Raw genomic sequence first — 6432 nt, forward strand, 5'->3', positions numbered from 1 at the left:
CTTTCTTTCTTTCTTTCTTTCTTTCTTTCTTTCTTTCTTTCTTTCTTCTTTTCTTTCTTTCTTGAGATGGGATCTCATTATATTGCTTAGGCTGGTCTTGAACCCCTGGCCTCAAGTGATCCTCCCACCTCTGCCTCTCAAAGTGCTGGGATTACAGGCATTAGCCACAAAAATTCAGCTGAGGATTATTTGTCTCAAGCAGCGTTTCTGGGATGCTAGGTTTCCTTCTCCTGGGGTGCTAGGCTCTTATAGGCATGGTTGAAGTTCAAGGCATTGGGGCATTATTAAAATAATTAGGCTTGACTTTTCAACCCAGGTGCAAAAGGACAAGTGTTTCACATTTGAGAGTCTGGAATGTTTATGTCTGCACTTTACAGACCTTCAGAGGGGGATGAGCATTTATGCCCTCCTTCAGTCAGGGGTAATTCCTCAACAGCTGCCCTCCATGGTTCCTGTGGCAGCAGGAAGAGGGTAGGGTCACCCTCTCCTCACACTGGGAGGAGAGCTGGGCCTTAAGTCTCACTGAAAGCTCCACCCATGCCATCCCCAAGCCAAGCTGTCTTTTCAGCCTGGGAAAGGTGGAGGAGAGGCTTTTCTTCTCATGTGTAGTGATTTCACCCCAGATACCTCCTGCACCAGTTAGCTCCTCAACAGGGCACACCCAAGAACTGGTCATTCCAGATTCAACCTCCGGAAAACTCCAGAGACACCTCAATTGAGGACATTCTTACATGTGGAACTTCAAGTCTGCCCAACACTCTCGGACTCAATATTGTCTATACTTCAAGCACAGTGTAATTCTCATCTCCTGTCTTGATCATGGGATGCTTTAAGGGTACTAGATTTTAATACATATACACAAACACTCATGCATTTTCTGAATAAATATATTTTACTTATTTCAGACTTTGAAGATTACATTTCATTACAAAATCATCTTGCAAAAGTCATGCTCAGTAAACTGGTGTCTCTAATGGTCCCAGAAGTGTGTGATTTCAGAATTATATTTTTTCTCCATTTGAAAGGGCATTAGTCAGAGTACAATAATCTGCTACTGACTTGAACACTCTTTGAAAGAAAAAGACAGTCTCTCTTCTATCTTTTCCTATTATGTATGAAAGAATTGCCTGTCTTCCCAGGGCGAAAGGACAAATGCCACAGCATAGCAGTGTGGGATGACTGTGAAAATATTGACATTTAACAATAGGCGCCAACCACAAACTGTGACAACTCAGCAGCTGGCCCAACCCAGGACAGGTTACAGATGCAGCCAAAAGAAGCTGTGCTCAGCTTGTTCCCAGATGAAGAGGTTTTTGCTGTGGGGCAAGTCCTCTGACCCCCACCCCAGGCAACTAGATGACAGCACTGACTTATTTGTGACTTACTAACAACCAGAGAGAATCGCTCATATACAGGGAGATGGGCTGTCCTCTGTAACCTGCCCTTTTCTCTACTCATACAACTTCCCCTCAACCGCTAGTGTGGAGGACATCTGCTTTCACAGGAAACTGAATGATGCCTAGGTAAGAGCTCATAGACATCAATCTACTGCCATTGCCTCCTGGTCTCTTCTACTTTCCCTGAGGTAGCTTGACTTCAAGGTAATCTACCAAGTCAAGTAAAATTTGCCTGTTTCTCAAATGCTCTCCTTCCCCCTATTCCCTATTTTCTGATATTTCCATGTATCATCATCAGTTAGAGTCAAATCAGGAAAACATAATTCATACCAGGTAAGGGCAACTCATTAAATAGGTATTGGAAAATCAAACGAGATGATTAGCAAGAGCAGGGAGCTGCTACTACCCCTAGAATGAGGAAGGAGAGAGAATACTTGAAAAATAGAAGATTCCTAAGAATGGATGGAAAGGAAAATAGGGTCCTAAGTATAAATAGAGAGATTGGCCTTAGGTGGAAAGAGACAGATCCTATATGAAAACAGGAGGGAATAGGAGAAGATATATAGAAACAGTAGTTTTAAGGTTCAATAATTTTGCTAAATCCTTTTGATCAATGTTAAACGGATTTTACTTAATATAGTTTTCTTCATTGATGCTTTTTTTTAAAAGACAGCATCTCGGCTGGGTGCGGTGGCTCATGCCTGTAATCCCAGCACTTTGGGAGGCCAAGGCGGGCGGATCACAAGGTCAGGAAATCAAGACCATCCTGGCTAACACGGTGAAACCCCGTCTCTACTACAAATACAAAAAAATTAGCCAGTCATGGTGGCAGGTACCTGTAGTCCCAGTTACTCCGGAGGCTGAGGGAGGGAATGGCGTGAACCCGGGAGGCTGAGCTTGCAGTGAGCTGAGATTGTGCCACTGCACTCCAGCCTGGGTGACAGAGCAAGACTCTGTCTCAAAACAATAAAAAATAAAAAATAAAAGACAGCATCTCATTCTGTTGCCCAGGCTGGAGTGCAGTAACATGATCTTGGCTCACTGCAGCCTTGAATTTTGAGTTCAGGTGATCCTCCCACTTCAGCCTCCTGAGTAGCTGGGACTATAGGTGAGCACCACCATGCCCAGCCAACTTCTTAATTTTTTGTAGAGACTGGGTCTCTACAAGCCCAGGCTGGTCTTGAACTTCTGGGCTCAAGTGATCCTCCCACTTCAGCCTCTCAAAGTGCTGGGATTATAGGCATGAGCCACTGTACCTGCCCCATATAGAGTTCTTAACTCCTTCCTTCAGAACCTTTAGCATACTAACATACATTGGAAATCACTCAGAGTCTTCCCAATCATAACTGACCACAGAATTCCTTTTCATGAATCACCTAGGGGTTGTGTGTTCTGGAAGACATTCCTTGAAAAACACTGACTTACCCAATATATGCCTGGACCTTCCTAGCTATTCAATGGAGACAATAACATCTTATCTGACTATAATTACTTCATTGTGATGTTGTAAACATAAGTTTGAAAAACATACACATTTCATTAATAAGTTATTAGTGTAGAGATTTAAGTAGGGAAAGGCTTATAGTCTAGGTGGTCATCTAGAACAGACTGTTATCCAGGAAACCTTTAAGGGTGGCATTTAATTACCTTCTGAATTTACCAAAGCTTGCAGACTCAGAAACTGTTTCCTCAAAACACTGACAGCAGACATGTCTCAGAAGCAAGCGCACATGGACCAGCATCTCCAGATAGAGACGTAAACTAAAATTTATTAATTTACGACAATGAGAGCTACCTCTGTCACATTATTTATGAAAGCCTTACTCATGCATTCAAGAGTATTTATTGATTGTCCATTACATGCTGGGCCATGAAATGAGTATAAGATGCAAGCAGCACTAATCAGTGTCCTCCAGGGATGCAATACACAGATCTCTTCCTGCTGGCATTCCCCTCCCATCACCCCCCAGGATCAAACCAGTGATGGAGCAGGGCAGTGAGGACCTGACCTGAGCTGGCTGAGCTGCATGATAGCATGAGACTCAGGCTGCTGGGGAGATTAAAGGTATTGTAAAGTTCTGTCTGCAGTAAGACAGAAAAAGGTAAATATGTCAAAAAAGTTGTGACAAACTGGCTTGGGAACTGAATGGAGAGAGAGTCTGGTTGACCTTGAGTCCAGAGTTCAAGTCTCTGAGACCCTAGATTCTTGGGCTCTTCCTTCCACCCTCTAAACTAGCCCAGGATCCTTCCCAGTTATCTGAATCAAAAAAAAAATCTCTTTCTGCATAAGCTGGTTTTACTAAGGTTTCTGTCGTTCGTAACTGACAAAGTCCCGACATCTATACCTGGTAGGCAACTTGTTTGAATCAGGCAAATTTGAAGTCATTTAGAGCAGCTGGTATTTCGTCGTGATGCATGAACCTCAACAGAGAAGACGAAAGAGACAGGTTAGGCAAGGAGGCTTTTAAGTCTAATGTCTGCAAAATCTGAGAAAAAGGACTAAAGAATGGCATTTTCCTTTGTGGCTTTATAAAGCACAGTGTTGTCCCTTTACAAATAAGAAAAATAAGGCCGGGTACATGGGCTCACGCCTGTAATCCCAGCACCTTTAGAGGCCGAGGCGGGTGGATCACCTGAGGTCAGGAGTTCAAGACCAGCCTGGTCAACATGGTGAAACCCTGTCTCTACTAAAAAATACAAAACTTAGCTGGGCATGGTGGCAGGAGCCTATAATCCCAGCTACTTGGGAGGCTGAGGCAGGGAGAATTGCATGAACCCGGGAGGCAGAGGTTGCAGTGAGCCGAGATCACGCCACTGCACTCCAGACTGCGTGACAGAGCGAGACACTGTTTCAAAAATAAAACAAAACAAATAAGAAGGATAGAATTGCGCCAGTCTTTTAAATGCTTGATTGCAGAACCAATCAGTACCAGCCTGCCAGCCTATTTCCTCAGTGTCTGTCCACACCTGGGTTTACCATGTCCTCAGCTGCGCCCCAGCCTCCCAACCCTAGGTCCAATCATAGCCTGTTAAGAAAGCATTTGACTAGCTCTTACCTCACAAGCTATGTATCAGCATGGATTACTCTATTCTGGTTGCAGTGACCCAGTTCTGATAATTGAGCTCTAGTTTCAACAGGATCACATCCAGCATCCCCATGTGTTCCAATTACTTGGCTTCTGCCTTCTCTTTATTTCTAAAATCTTATTCTCATACTCTGCCTAGTACCTCATTATGCCTCCTCCTTTGTGGACTGTAGATTTGCTCCTTCCCTCAGGCCAGGGGCCAGCATCTAGCCATCCTCTTTCCAATCTCTCCGGATTGTGCTCATCCTGAAGTCCTATCTTTCCACCATGCTTATTTATTTATTATTATTTTGATACGGAGTCTTACTATGTCACCCAGGGTAGAGTGCAGTGGCATGTTCTCAGCTGACTGCAACCTCCGCCTCCTGGGTTCAAGCAATTTTGCTGCCTCAGCCTCCCTAGTAGCTGGGATTATAGGCACACATTACCACATCTGGATAAATTTTGTATTTTTAGTAGAGGCAGAGTTTCACCATATTGGCCAGGCTAGTCTTGGACTCTTGACCTCATGATTCGCCCACCTCAGCCTCCCAAAGGGATTACGGTCGTGAGCCACCACGCCCAGCTTACCATGCTTATTTTTAAGTTTCAGGAGGCTCAATTAATGACCTTCTACTTTCAAATTCTGAACCAATTGAGAGAGAAACACAGAAGTCAAACAGATGGCGAACAAAATAGCAGTTTTAGAACTGATAAGAATTATATGGAAGGCCAGGCGCAGTGGCTCACACCTGTAATCCCAGCACTTTGGGAGCCCAAGGTGGGAGAATCACTTGGGCTCAGGAGTTCAAGACCAGCCTGGGCAGCATAATGAAACCCCATCTCTACAAAAAATACAAAAATCAGCCAGGCATGGGGACGTGCACCTGTAATCCCAGCTAGTTGGGGGCTGATGCAGGAGGATCACTTGAACCTGGGAGATCAAGGCTGCAGTGAGCCGAGATCATACCACTGCACACCAGGCTGGGTAACAAAGTGAGACCCTGTCTCAAAAAAATTAAAATTAAAAAACAAATAAGTAAGAATGATGTGGGAGTAAGTAGCTTGTTGTGTGGTCCATATATTTGCTAGTAATCTTCACTCCAGATTTAAACTAACCATGCAGAAGATGTAGAGGCAGAGTGTGCTGCCCCAGTCTCTGTGCCCTGATGATGGTCCTCGGGCTTAGGCTAGGCAGCAGGCTGCCAGCACTACGTCCAAATCACCCAGCCCCCAGTGACAACTGCTCTTGTAGACTTCATCTAATGCCTTAGTTGGGTACCCCCAGAAGCAGATGCTGAGAGTGCAAGGAGTTCATTTGAGAAACAAAGAAACACCAATAGGAGGGGGAGTGAGAAAGTATAGGAAAGGCAGCCAAATAAAGGAGGCATGGGCATTACCCAGTCAATCACCATGAGGACAAATGGAGCTCAGTCATGATGGGAAACTCTGGGAGCCAGTGTAGACTTGTGCTCAGGTATCCCACCCAAGGAACGACGAGCTTTGGTATTTACACACTAACTTCCATTAATCATTAGCTGAAGTCTACTGGGAGTTGTGGGAAGGAACAGTAATTCCTGGACATCTGCAGCTTGCCACACAGGTGAGCAAAGTGGGCTTCAGTGACCAGAGAACAGCCCTTAGCCAAAGTTGCAGGTGCCAGCAGTTGGAAGTTGGGCTGGTGTGCCCTGAGGGGTGATGTGGTTTAGCCTCTGGATTCTATCTTTGACCTCAAGGAGAAGAATCTGAACGAGAAGCTCCTCTGCTTCCTGCTCAGGGGCGACTATGACTCAGGCTCATAGTTACTTCTCCTGCACCCCCAAGCCCCACCTGCTTACCCCCCAGGACCAAACCAGTGATGGAACAGGGCAATGAGGACCTGACCTGAGCTGAACCAGCAGCTATTGCTCTGGTAGCAGCTACTGGGAGGACATGGCTAGGAAATCTGAGGACTTCCCTCCAGGCAAGAA

The sequence above is a fragment of the Piliocolobus tephrosceles genome, chromosome 2 (genome assembly GCF_002776525.5).
Source record: "Piliocolobus tephrosceles isolate RC106 chromosome 2, ASM277652v3, whole genome shotgun sequence".
NCBI classification, from domain to species: Eukaryota; Metazoa; Chordata; class Mammalia; order Primates; family Cercopithecidae; genus Piliocolobus; species Piliocolobus tephrosceles.